This window comes from Amphibalanus amphitrite, unplaced genomic scaffold (genome assembly GCF_019059575.1).
Source record: "Amphibalanus amphitrite isolate SeventyFive unplaced genomic scaffold, NRLGWU_Aamphi_draft 000219F_arrow, whole genome shotgun sequence".
NCBI lineage: Eukaryota > Metazoa > Arthropoda > Thecostraca > Balanomorpha > Balanidae > Amphibalanus > Amphibalanus amphitrite.
In genome coordinates, this window is record NW_024881714.1 from 562,026 (window position 1) to 574,602 (window position 12,577).

At 53.1% G+C, this 12,577-nt stretch overlaps 1 protein-coding gene across 2 annotated transcripts in view; it reads left to right on the top strand.

Moving 5' to 3' along the window:
• The window catches only part of LOC122385441 (lysine-specific demethylase 6A-like), a 29,275-nt gene continuing 16,698 nt past the window's right edge, over positions 1–12,577 (top strand). Inside the window, exon 1 of one of the 2 annotated variants that reach the window (XM_043373718.1) lies at positions 1–286. The gene's annotated coding sequence lies outside the window, so the exon portion shown is untranslated. The remainder of the gene's footprint in view (positions 287–12,577) is intronic. The other variant, XM_043373719.1, reaches the window with a different exon arrangement.

Here is a 12,577-nt window from a genome sequence, read left to right on the forward strand (position 1 = left end):
GGACTCGTCCGGTGCGCCGCGGCAGCACGGGCGGCGCGAGCCGGCGGGCCCGGCGGCCGGTCGCCAGTGGAGGGGAGGAGGTGCCGCCGGCCGGCCCGCTGCGCCGAGCGCCGCCGCCACTGCCGCGCGCCGCGAGAGAGTGCGTGCGCGTGTCCGCCGGGCGGTGAGAGAGCTGTGAGAAGGCGGGGGCGTGTCCGTGAGGTGGGCCAGTCCGTGCCGTCTGTGCAGTGGCGTTGGACGCGGTGCCGTTTACGACTGTGGATACGGAGCATCGCCTCGCTCTCAGGTACGTTGACCTCGTGCTGACGGCAGAGACGGAACCCGAGGGAGCTGGAGCCATCTTGAGCGCTCCCTTGCTCTTCCCTCTGCTTCAACCGCAGCTGTGTTTTTGTTATCCGGTATTAGTATGGCGTATCAGTATGCCTTTCCATGCGATGATCGGTGAGGTGTGCCAGTTTGACACTCGTTCTTTGTAATCCGACTGCCTCGGTCAGGCCACGACATGCTTCCAGTGATACCGGATTCGTCCGTTAGTTTTTTCCTTCACATTCTCCCCAGCTGCCATTATATCGGCCATTCCCCGACCTTTCACCAACAGGCCGTAGAAACTTTCAGCGGTTATAGATAGACGGATATACGGCTGATAGACTGAGATCAGATTCCCTCACGAGTCACTATCTCGAGTACCTTGTCACGGTTCCTATCTCTCCGACTTCCACGCGCTACCGCGGCACAGTGGACCGACCGAGCCGCGAGCGCTGCGGAAGCGGGGGGGGGGAGGGAGGGGAGGGGTAGCGCCCGGCTGTGGGCCGGCCCGACGCGGGATCCATGGGACGATAGTGGGTCATCGATCAGGTCCCTGTGTCAACATTTCCTCGGGCAGTGCAGCGGAGCGGTACTAGACGGGTAATGACCGCCTCCTCGCTGCCATAGATGGTCATTGAAGACGTGTTCACTGTGCACGCTTATGCTGGACTTCCGGTGCGCTTCGGGGGCTGTCCATTAGCGGAACCTGTGAATATCCGGTCCGTGTGGGACACGAGTATCGTTTACCAAGTTATTTCCTGATCCAAGGAGCATAATGAAAGGTGCATGTTGCAGTTCCTTCATTCTTTCATATCTGGAATTTAAACGGTCTTTAATGATGTTCTTAGATTCGTTTGCAGTCTTCTGACTGCAAGTTGATTTTATGTCATGGGAATAGGATCGGCTGAACAGAAGGCACCTTTTCAATTTTTATTAATCGTAACCGTTTATGCTCCACTTGCAAAAATGAGACTCGCAACATAAAAGAAACGGATGCATTTTTCAAGCCTTTGTGTGATTTTTTACCTTTTATGGCTGTGCCCTATTATTTGACTCGCTCACTGTTGACTGGTAAGCTCCCCTCTTTATCGACTTTATTTACCCAGAAGAGGTGTTATTATTGTTCTCATTATGCCGTGTGCTCCGTGCCTGCACATCCGTTATGACCGCGCTGTGGTGAGCGCTGCTGGGTGCACAGCGGCTTTACGAGCTCGCCGAACACACGGCCGGCCGTACAGCAGCGGCTGGTGAGCGCCGCTCGAGACGGTCCGCGCTCAGTCTCAGCGTTACGGCCCCTAAATTGGTCCACCTCAGCCTGACGGGCCGCGTTTCCGCCCTGCACAGCGCCGCGGACGATGCCCGGCCGGCCCCGCCTCCGTGCGATCGGGAGCGTTACGCAAGTGCGCGCACCGGGCACTGGCCGCCGGCCGCCGCCGCCTGCACAGGCTGTTTTTCTGGACGCTGTGTGCGCGGTTCAAGGCCAGCCAGCCGGCATCGGTGGGGGTTGGGGCCGGCCGACTGCCAGTGTGGGTGTGAAATACCGCCCCGTTCTGACAGCTTCCAGGATCCCCGCTGCTGTTTCATAACCGTATATTTTGGGTCTTTTTGCTGTATTCCCCGGTCGGTCAGTTGCCGTGGACCTCACATTAGTATTGACTATTGTGGCTCAATAACTGACACCAGATCATATAACTTGCAGTCTAGATTTAGTTATTCATCATCAACTGTGCGCTGGTGCAGCACCGTCCTTGCAAGACTTCAATGGAATATTTAACTATGCATGATTCAGTACCCAAACAATAGCGAAATGTTGTCGATAGCGGAACATTGACCTTCATTTTACCAAAAAAAGTTCCTTCTATTACTGAAGTGATTAATGGGTAAATCCGTAAATCCCTGCTATAGGAGAATATTCGACAGGCATGATATATGTCTTGTCGTAAGCATGACTTGTCAGTTATGCTCACAGTTATAATGCCTAGATTATGGTGCTAAATACAGTCATGCTTATCAGATCAGGTAGTAGTAGAAATGTACAGCATTCGGCTATCAAAGTCGCCATGTGCTTACCTGATTATAATGCCTTTAATGCCTTTTTAGTTACAGTCGTTGACAATGTGTTGAACGATACGATTTTATCTCGGGCTGCGTGAGCATAGGCTTGAAACGGACACTGCTATGTGTAGGTATCACCCTAGTCCCATTCGTGCTGTTTAGATTACTCGTACCTAGATATTTTTAGGTTGGTCGGTGAGGCAGGCATTAGTTGTTGTATGATTCAAAGCGTTTTATACTGAAGCGAAAGAAATAGGCGTTCAATTTTGTTGGTTGTCTTTTTCAGTATACTGTATAGTTGTATACGATTGTAATTATCCGTATCTTGTCCGTCTACACGGCACCTCGGATATCTCGTTTATTCAAGGCCGGCATTGTTCCCGATTAACACATCAGTGTCTATTGAGGGCCGGCTGGTCGAGTCACGCGATGCAGAAATCCGCACTAGTGACGTGTGAGAGGTACTTTAGTGTACACAGGGAGTGCAATATAATCCGACCTATAGACCTCACTGCACGTGAGCAGCGGTGAAGGAGGGATTTATCGGACAAGTGAAGGGTGATTCAGCAGAATGGGGCGGTAATCGCATTGGAACCAAACGAAATCGCGTTTACCCATCATTCGAATTACACCGATAGGTAGGTAGGTGCTCCATATCGCCAAGCAAATACGTATAATTATTTATATTGGAAATGGTTTCTATGATGCGATTTTAATTATTGGATCCCGACAAAGCCATTTAATCTAAGGTCATGCCGATTTTCGCTCGAACTTTTGAAATTCAGGAGCTCAGCGGCGGGTTTTACCGTACGAACGGATGACCTGGAAGACCCTTGACCTGACCGACTATGGGGAGGGGTCGTACGATGACCTAACCTCGCTCCGACCTGCTCTGTACTCTCACAAGTCACGCGGGATTCGTGTGGTTTAAAAATGTTCGTACCGACATATTTGGTGAAATGCCGATGTGAGAGCGAATTTGTGAATTCCATGGATATGTGGATTTTTTTTTTTTGGGGGGGGGGGAGGGGGGAATCCGGGACATCTAGATATTGTCCCAAGAAATTACCCTGAGCAGTAATCAATGCCATTAGGTAATGAATTCGGCCAGTTGCGGTGTGCGGCCAATAATCACTAATCATTTTTCTGAAGAACGTGTGTCTCTGAAGTCTATTTATTACCATGTCATGAGAATATATCGATTAGCGTCCCATTAAGCCTATCTAGCTTTCCGTAGAAGTCATATGGGACATAAGGATATCTTGCTCACCTGTGACTAACGAAATATACGTTCCTGGTGGAACTCCAATTGATCGACGCAAGAGCCAACAACAGTAGGTACTGTATATAGGGACTGTTGATGAAGTCAACGCGCATTTGAAAAGAGATGCAAAATAGATGGATGTCCTTGGGATGGTTTAAAGGACCGCCTCGTTCTATGTATGGAACGATTGCCCGTCTCCGGAGGCTTGGCCGACCGGGTAAGCAGGTAGAACCAGTTACCGGATTGCTGACCGGTCGTAGAACGTCTCCTTGTTTTGTCTCGGCCCGGAGCGCTGCACGGCCCAGTCTCCTGCCCTAGGGGAGGGGAGGGGTGTCTGGGCGGCGGGGTCACCGCTCGCGTTATGAACAGACCCGGCGCGGCGCGGAACCCATGGCGGCACCCGCCCGCCGCCGCGCCGGCAGCCGTGAAGGTCATTGACTCGGGAGAGAGCCGCCCGCCTCTCGTCGTCCCGCTCGCTTTCGTTTGTTGTGGCGCTGCTGAGGTGTGTTGACCTCGGGTCGCTCTACTGATCGGTGCAGCCAGTCTGCGGTTAGCTCACCGTGACCTTGTCTGAACCAGATGCAGCTCATTGGGTGTTTGTCGTATGTAATCATATGTCAGTCGGCATTTCTGGTCTGGATCCTGTCTGTCCTGTTACGAAAAAACAGCGATGTTGTGCCACTTGAGGCTGCTAGGCAGCTTACTCATGATCACGAGTAACAAATGTCCCAATCTCGTCCTAATATCGCATTATACCTAATAGTGAACAAACTGTATTCTGTTGACGTGGAAGTTATCAGATAAGGCATGCCCCGGAGACGGACATTTCCCGGTTTTACGTTTAGATGGTAGTGGATAGGTAACTCCCTGAATGCCCCATCACCCTCCTCACTTCGAACCGTTTCTCCCGTTTTCTAGCCGTCTCTCGTCCCCGCTGGTCCTCTCTCCCATTTCGGCTTCCCCACGTGACCGGCGCTTTCTCGCTCCTCTAGTTTAATCTGCGCCCTACGTGACCGAACTTTGGAGCGACCGGCGCTGTGCGGCTCGGTTCGGGTCGCCGTCTCCTAATTGGGGTCGATTCGGGACCGCTACGGCCGGGACGCTGCCGTCTGGCGTACCGGTATACGGCGGCGTCGGTCCCGGCCGTGACGCGGCTCAGCGGTCTACCGTTACCTCGGGCGTTACCTCCGGGCGTTACCTTCAGTGTTATCCCTCAGGCGTTGCCCGTGGCGTCGCATCCGTTGTTACCTCCAGTTTTCTTCCGATGTTACCTCCGGCTTTGCCCGTGGCGTTACCCTGGACAATAATTCGTCGGGCCGGCGGCGAGACTCGCGTTTGGACTTTCTGACCTGACCTCGGACCCAGGCGTAATGGGCACGGTTTCACCTTCCTAGGATGCTGCGCAGTTGCGGCAAGGCTGCTCGTCCTCCGTGGCCTGGTGGGCGGCCTCACGATTCCATGTTCTCTATCATGCGATGCTGGATAAGTTTTCCGCTCGCCGTTGCGGATGTGCCGTTACTTTGCGGCGGCGTAGTGGACGGTTTTGGATATGCAGGGCAGACCGTTAACCGCTGGACTGGAAGCGGGCCCACGTGCGGCGACTGAGAGGAAGGCCACGGATTCTTATTAAATCCCAGCTCATACGGAAAGAACGCGGAGAGAATTAGCCTGGCTCTTTCATCAAACAACGGGGAAAACACGTTAGTTTAGCCGAATGCGAATCGGTAGGTTCTGCTCGGCCGGAGGTGTTCGCTACCAGCAAGACTTTTTGGTAGTCGTTGTTATTCGGTTTTGTTCATTTTAAAGTCTCGTTTATCTTTCTGCCTCTGACCTCTCTGTCTGTCATCTTACATGACTCATGAGTTATTCACTACGTATTACGTAATACCACAGCGGGCGACGTCCGGATAATCTCAGTCCTCGGCCTGCGCCCTTGTCTCCATGTGTTTGTGTGTCTGTGTGTTGGTGGCTCGGGCGCGCTGTCCTATCGATCTATACAGATCCGACATGACGCGTGTGTCGGCTCCGTCCGTATGGAGCTGCAGAGTGGGCTCGGGGTTGGCTGTACTGTAGTATTCTGGCATGCTGTACTGGTATTGAGCGCTGTACCTACTGGTACTGTGTTATCGGCTGTGTACCGATAAGCTGGTGCGCTTCACTTCAAGTCTTCTCCGAGCGTTGCCGGTTTTATGTATGTATTACTATTCTCTGCCGTGCCGGGAGCTTGGCCAGCGCTGAAGCTAGCCGTCTGGCCGTGAGGCGACACAGACGACTGGTCGCCTGGCTGACCGGATGTGGGACCACGCGGCTCCCACCCTCGTCTCCGCCCGTCTCCGAGCTCCACTGAACTCGGCACAGCCGCTGTGGCGGCCACCGGCACCGCCCATAGAGAGCTTGGTGGCTAGCCACATGCCGGAATCGCTGCTTGGCTGCTGTTACCAGAAAGGGCCAGTGGCCGCTGTCGCAGTCGTTGCCCGAAACACTTAGCATTCGCGGACCGCTGACCAAGGCCCAATGGCTTCTGCTTGTTATGTGCAACTTGCAAGTGGTTGGTCTGGCATATGGAAATACGGTCCACCCAGACACTCAAACAGCCAAACAGTCGTAGGCCGCGGTCCAGCTGTAACTATCCTCAGAAAACGGCTCGCTCACTGCTCACCCGCAGTGCCGCTGGAGAAGGTCGTCCCAGCAGCATCCGACTGGCCGGCCGTCCGGTCGGCAAGGTCATCTGGCCGCCAGGAGCTGCGCCGTTCGACACAGCGCAGCGGTCGTCCCCTTCGGGTCACGGCCGGCACGTGCCACAAGGTCGTCACCCTGTCTGGCGCCGCCCGTTGTCAGGTCGGGGGCTAAGTCCTGTGAGCGGAGGGCAGCATCCGAATAGGCACAGGAGCTTTGTCGGTCGAACACAGGGCTTTGTCTGCCAGGCACAGGGACTTTTTTGGTCAGATCTATGCGACTCTGTTGCTGGTAAGATACTGCTGCTCACAGCGGTCAGATACATTGGCTCGGCTGTTCTAGTGATACCGGATCCAGAGCACGCTCGGGCTCACCGTAGCGAGTTAATTGGCAATCCTATAGCTCCCAGCTCCGGTTTTTCGAGCCTGCATGACGTGTTTACCAAAATAATAACATTGATCGTGATAGCATCTGCTAGCCTCCGCTGCGGTGAGCTAGCTAAGTGCGGTTACTGTTGTTGCTTGCGTGCTGCATCGCACGAGGCCAGCTTTGTTTCCTCAGGATATAGCGGATTATTACTCCATTGAGGGCGGTGTTGCTCCGTAGTTTCGCGTCGCCGTATTGTTCAGGCTCGGCGACTGACAGGCGCTTTCGTGACCAATCTGAGGGTGTTAAGTCACGTCGTCTTGCCGTCCGCGGCGGGGGGCTCGACGTATCACGGGGAGTCATTCTGACGGGTCACGGGGTGTCATCCAGTTGTCTCACGGAGTGTCATCTAATCGTGTCACTGTTTGATGTTGATCATCTCCCTAACCTTTTCATGAGACATCGTCTGTCCGGTACACCGTAGAAATTCGGAGAGGTATTGGGTTTGTTCGGTCATTGCTCGTGACTGGGGACCGGAATAGCGGGCTCGGACCTTGAAACGGCCGTGTGCTGGCCTCTGGTAATCCGATTGAGTATAACTGTGTCAGAAGCGAGCAGTGGGCGGTGCTCGAACCGAGTTCATAGTTGATAAACTGGGCACGGAGTCAGTCATCAACGAGAATTGAGAAGCAGTGTCGCGTGAACTTCTCACGGTACCTATTTGATATTCTCGGAGTTACAAGTTTGTAGCGTACCTACATATTCATAACCCACTGCGCAGTGACCAACTCTGTGCAATCGGGTTATGTCTGGCACAAATGCCCGATCCGCTGCGCAGTACCCCGATCGAACCCATGTCAAGACGGATGTATGTATACTATGGTAGGTACTTGGTATATCTGGCACGCTGCTGTGCTGCCCAAAGTTCCTCTCAGCTGGTCTTGGTCAATGGTCATGACACCGCCGATAGCTTACCATTTCGGCCCGGGAAGCGACAGACGCGGCGGCGTTGCAAATGTCCTGCATCGCCGAGTGCGGCCTTGAATGTTTGGATGCTCTTAGGTATTGATCTTTGCAGAGCTTTAAATAGTCGGGCTGCAGTGCGCTGCAGTTTTGGTGGGAACGGTACTCGCAAATGACGGGTTCGTAAAGAAGTTACGAGTTGCTGAAACGTCCGGCCGTGAGATAAATGTTCCTTATCTAAGCTGTCGTGGCGAACTCCTCTAGAGTGTAAATTTATCTACCCGATTAATGATTGAAGTTCGTTTAAGGTTGGTAAAGAACATCTTCTTTTTAATCGGGTGGGCTTTCTTATAAGGTTATGGATCCGGGCCGGGCTGGTGGGTCGATGACCTTGAAGTATGCATTTGCACCGCTACCTAACTATGTAAAGTCAAGGTCATGTAAGGATGCCCTCGGTATCGCCAGATGGTGTCACGCCCATGGGCCCCAGGCTCCCATACACCTTACACCTCGTCTGCCAGTCAGCTCCGGCTCGGGGGTGCCGGGCAGCCAGCTCAGACGGGTCCACTCGACACTCCACCTCTGTCGGCTCACCCCAGACGAACTGCCCACCAGCTCCAGCCGGCGGCGTTTTCATCACCACGCTCTGCACCGCGAGGCTGACCTCCCTCGGCCGGTACTACGGCGCTGACGTAGCGGCTGTTATAGCGGCGGTCAGACGGGGCCTGTTTATACAGCCCGCGGTGGGTCTGTCTAGACGTCCGCCGGCCGATGGCCGAGCTCTCCACGGCTCAGGGTCTCGGCAGGAGAGGGTCTGGCCCAGATGTGTGACCTCGCCCCGACCGACAACTGCGCGCACCCTGTCTGCAAACTGGATTTAAAGGGCCAGTTTTTAGTGTGTTTAGGGTTCCTGGCTGCATGTCAAGTATGGCACATCCCCGCTAGAAAATGCCTGATGCTCAGTTATAGCTCGTGATTTTATGTATGAAGGCCGCAGGAACTTACAATGTTAAAAACGTATGATGTTAAAATGCTCCTTTCACACATGTCTCAGATCTGCTGCTTAGAAAACGACAACCAAGATCAAAAGAAACGATGCCTAGCCATCACCATAAAGCCCGCGACCGCCGGGCGTACGTTATATTTGTGCCCATAGATGGCGTTAGTGGTTAACGCCTGATGGTAGGCTGTGCCGCATGGCTTGTAGCGGGTAATTCAGGCGCGATTGGCGAATGCGCAGTTTTTGGACTGTGTACGCAAGCTCAAATACGTGCTACGGCCGAATATTTTGTTTATGTGATGCTTATTCAGCACAACGTTTTTTATCTATTTCCAATGCTGTAAAACGGCGTGGCTGTGAATCACTTATTTGTAATTTTATTTATTTACATCCCTTCCTAGTTCCTAAAAAAGAACTAGTCACCTACCTAGGCGTCGTGGTTGCCCGCAGAATTGCCAAGTGTTATGTGGTTACCTTTTTGGAGTGCTGGTATAATTTTCCATGAATAGATTCTGGTTTTAATTTGTACAAAGGAAGAGGAAAGCCGTTTTACTCGAATGAACGTTTTGGTGATTAAACCGGCTGTTGCTATTCAGACATTGATTTGGTAATAGTTCAAGCAGCTCAAGCCACTCCAAGAATGCTCCCGCGTTCCACGCAATATGAACTCGGCAACCAGTCGCCATTTCAGTTCGACGCGTGTAATCAATACCCGTTGCTGTCTGCGTTCGAGTTAGCTTCCTTCCGGTGTCCCTTCGGCCGGCAGTCACCGTGCGCAACGACCGCGGCGGGCTGCCCACGGCCGCATTGATTACTCAGGGACTACGGCGGCGGCGGCGGCGGCGGCGGCGGCGGCGGCCGAGCGTTGACCCGGCACTGCAGGGCGGGTGGGGGGGGGGGGGGCGGAGAGGGGGCTGAGGAACTCGGCCGGGGCGCGCGTATCGATTGTACCACCCCCCGCCGCCGCCGCCGCCCCCGCTCCCGCCCGCCAGCAGCCTCCTCCCACCGTCCTCTCCGCAGACCGGGGGCTGTGCAGTGTGCGTGTGCTGAGAGATTGGCGCTGTGGATATACCGTGTGATTTGTTTGTCGGCTTTGTGAGAGCTTGTGAAAATATGAGCCAGGGGCGCGGGAACTTCTTTCCGACCTGGGGGCACACCATAATAGAGATTAACCTAGGGTACCCCCAAATCTAGTTTTCTCACCGGTTTTAAGCCACTTATTTTTCACCCCTCGGCTTTTTCAACAAAAAAGAAAACATTTGCAAAAAAGTGTGGTATTCCGTCTCAAAGCTGTGGGGGCACCGCCCCCACGGCCCCAGAGTTGGGGGGGGGGGCAAGCTGCCCCCACTGCCCCTCCCGGCTCCCGCGCCTATGATATGAGCTGCCGACAAATATTTCGAAATTTGTCTTATCATTTATGCTTTTGATTTAAGTATTAGCTTTGTTAACTGAACTTGATACATTCGTTATACATATGACATTGTGAATTAAAGTATTTTAATTATGTATGCGTCTACTTTTGCGTATCGATGCTACAAAGCATAATAAGGATGAGTCATTTGGATTATTTTTCAATGACAATTAGCCTGCATTGTCCAACATCGATCGAACCAAAAACGCTGCGACGCAACAATTTCCTTTTCAGTTACAAGGCAATGCTTTTTCCAGGCCGATCATCCCAGCTGTTCGTTCAGGAACGGTCTGATTGTCCATCCAATCTGTATCAGCTCGTTAATAGTTCGCCTAAGGTCGTTCGATGCTCGTTATTTCTGTCGTCAGTGCCATCGACACCTGAGATCAGCTAGGGGGCAGTGGTCGCGTCTCGTTACAAATGAGTGTGGTGAGCGGGCCTTATACCTTGCAATGGGACACAATTTAATATTTATGATATCTAATCTCAGCTGTAATGATATCGATAGTCATATTATTTTATCTCTTAAACCTTTTTGACTTGATTCGCTTCCTTTTTTGTATTTTTCGTGCGCCAGCGTCGTTTTTGTTTGTTTGTTTATTAGGCTAGGCGAAAGCGGGAAGTGATTTTGAAACACCTATTTTTGCAGTTTAGCTTTTACAATTATGATACTCGGAGATAGCAGAGGGAAGGCCAGCATAATAATGGTCATTGGATTAGTAACACTGATTGACCTCCTTCTGGTCCTTCCACAGTCCTCCATCCTCCGTCCAGTCGTCCAGCTCGCTTCCCGTCAGAGCAGATCCCTCATGAACAGCCATTTCATCGTCAGCCACCAGACCAAATGGGCCCCGATTGAGGCATGAATGGCACACCGCACACATGAGGAACGGCCATAGAGATGATTATTTATGATCCAGTTTTAATAAAAGAGCCACTGACTGTATGCCGGCGTTCACGTGGCTGGTGCAGGGAGTCAGAAATAACCGTTTTATGTAAATCCATCGTATGCAAAGCGCATTGATCTTCACCCCTATGTCGATTATGGTCCGAAGATCGACCCCCAAAAGCCGATCCGCGACAGTCACCTCTAAAACGTCTGGTCAGTATCAACAATAGAGCCCTCGCTCCCCTGCGCCGACCCTCGCTGTAACAAATCGCCGACGAGCATTTCCATTTTGATCGTCTGGCCATCGATCCGACGGGGGCTGCTGCTGTGGGGACCTGCCGACGCCGGCTGGCGAGTGGCCCGAATACGCGCGACAGCCCGCCCCATTGATTGTCCGTCTCTGTCCCTCCTGGTCTCGCTGCTGTGCCGGTCCCGACGCTGCGAGCGGCAGCGACAGCGTTCGTTCGCAGTATCGATTGTTGGCTGTAACGGCGGGGGCCGTGGGGATGACGCCGGGGACGGGGAAAGAGAGCAGGGGGAGGGCAAGCAGAGGAGGTCGGATGAAAGGTGGTATGGTGGAGCGGAGAAAGAAGAGAGGAGGTCATGGGTGGAGGAGGGGATAGTGGATCAGTGAAGGAAGCTCTGACTTCCGTTCCCAGCCGCAGTTCGATTGCCGTGACTAGAGACAATGGCTACACGCGCCCGACAAGTGGGTAAACCCTGCCTGTGCCTGCACGAACGTCTGCGGTGCCGATTTACAATACCGCTTTTGCCTATGGCTCATAGTCCGCTTATAACACATGAATGACTGCCTGTCTGTTACACGTGAGTTGTGATACCAATCTCGTCTAGTTATTACCGTTATTCTGCGAGTTTTATGTGTTTACGACGTCCGAATTGGTCCTTCTTTTGTAGGCATCGATCTTGTAAACGGTGCACGGCTTCTCTTTTAAAGGCCGGTACTATTGTTCTGTTTTTGCAGGCATGATCGATCACTTTCCGTTCCTAGTGCAGAATGTCATTGACGTCGAGAAAAGTGCAGCCAGATGCTATATCGCCGCGTGTTTTATGCTGGAAACGGCACGGCGGCCGGAAGGCTATTCATTTGTTCTCGTCCTTTCGCTCCGAGCCTTGTTTGAAGTGATTTCCGTGACGGGCTAATTGCTGGCTCGGGAGCTCAGGCCGGCACTTACCTGGCCTGGGTTACCCTGAATACGGCCATCACTGTCTGAGAGGGCTTGTTACCCGTCAGAGAGTCCGCCCGCCGGGCCGTCGGACCGCTCAGCCCGCTCCGCCGGTCTCAGAGGTCAGCTATAATGGGTGCTATCTCTCCTCACCACGCCCGCCCGGCCGGGCCTTTCTCCGCGAGCCGGCCGACCGCCGTCCGACCCTGGCCCGTCTAACCGTCTGACCGGCTCTCGTCTGACCGTCTCCCGCATGACCGTCTAACTGTCGAATCATAGTTAAGGATGTCCATCTAACGTATACACTTCCCGTTTGCTCGTTTATTTCTCTCTCGTTTGAGCGCTTGTTAACTCTCCCGTCTTTCCGTTCGTTTGTTTTCATGTCTGCCCATATCCCGACTTAAGTTTGTCCGTCTTTACCGTCTTTAACCATCGAACTGTCCTCGTTCTCCCCGTCTACCGG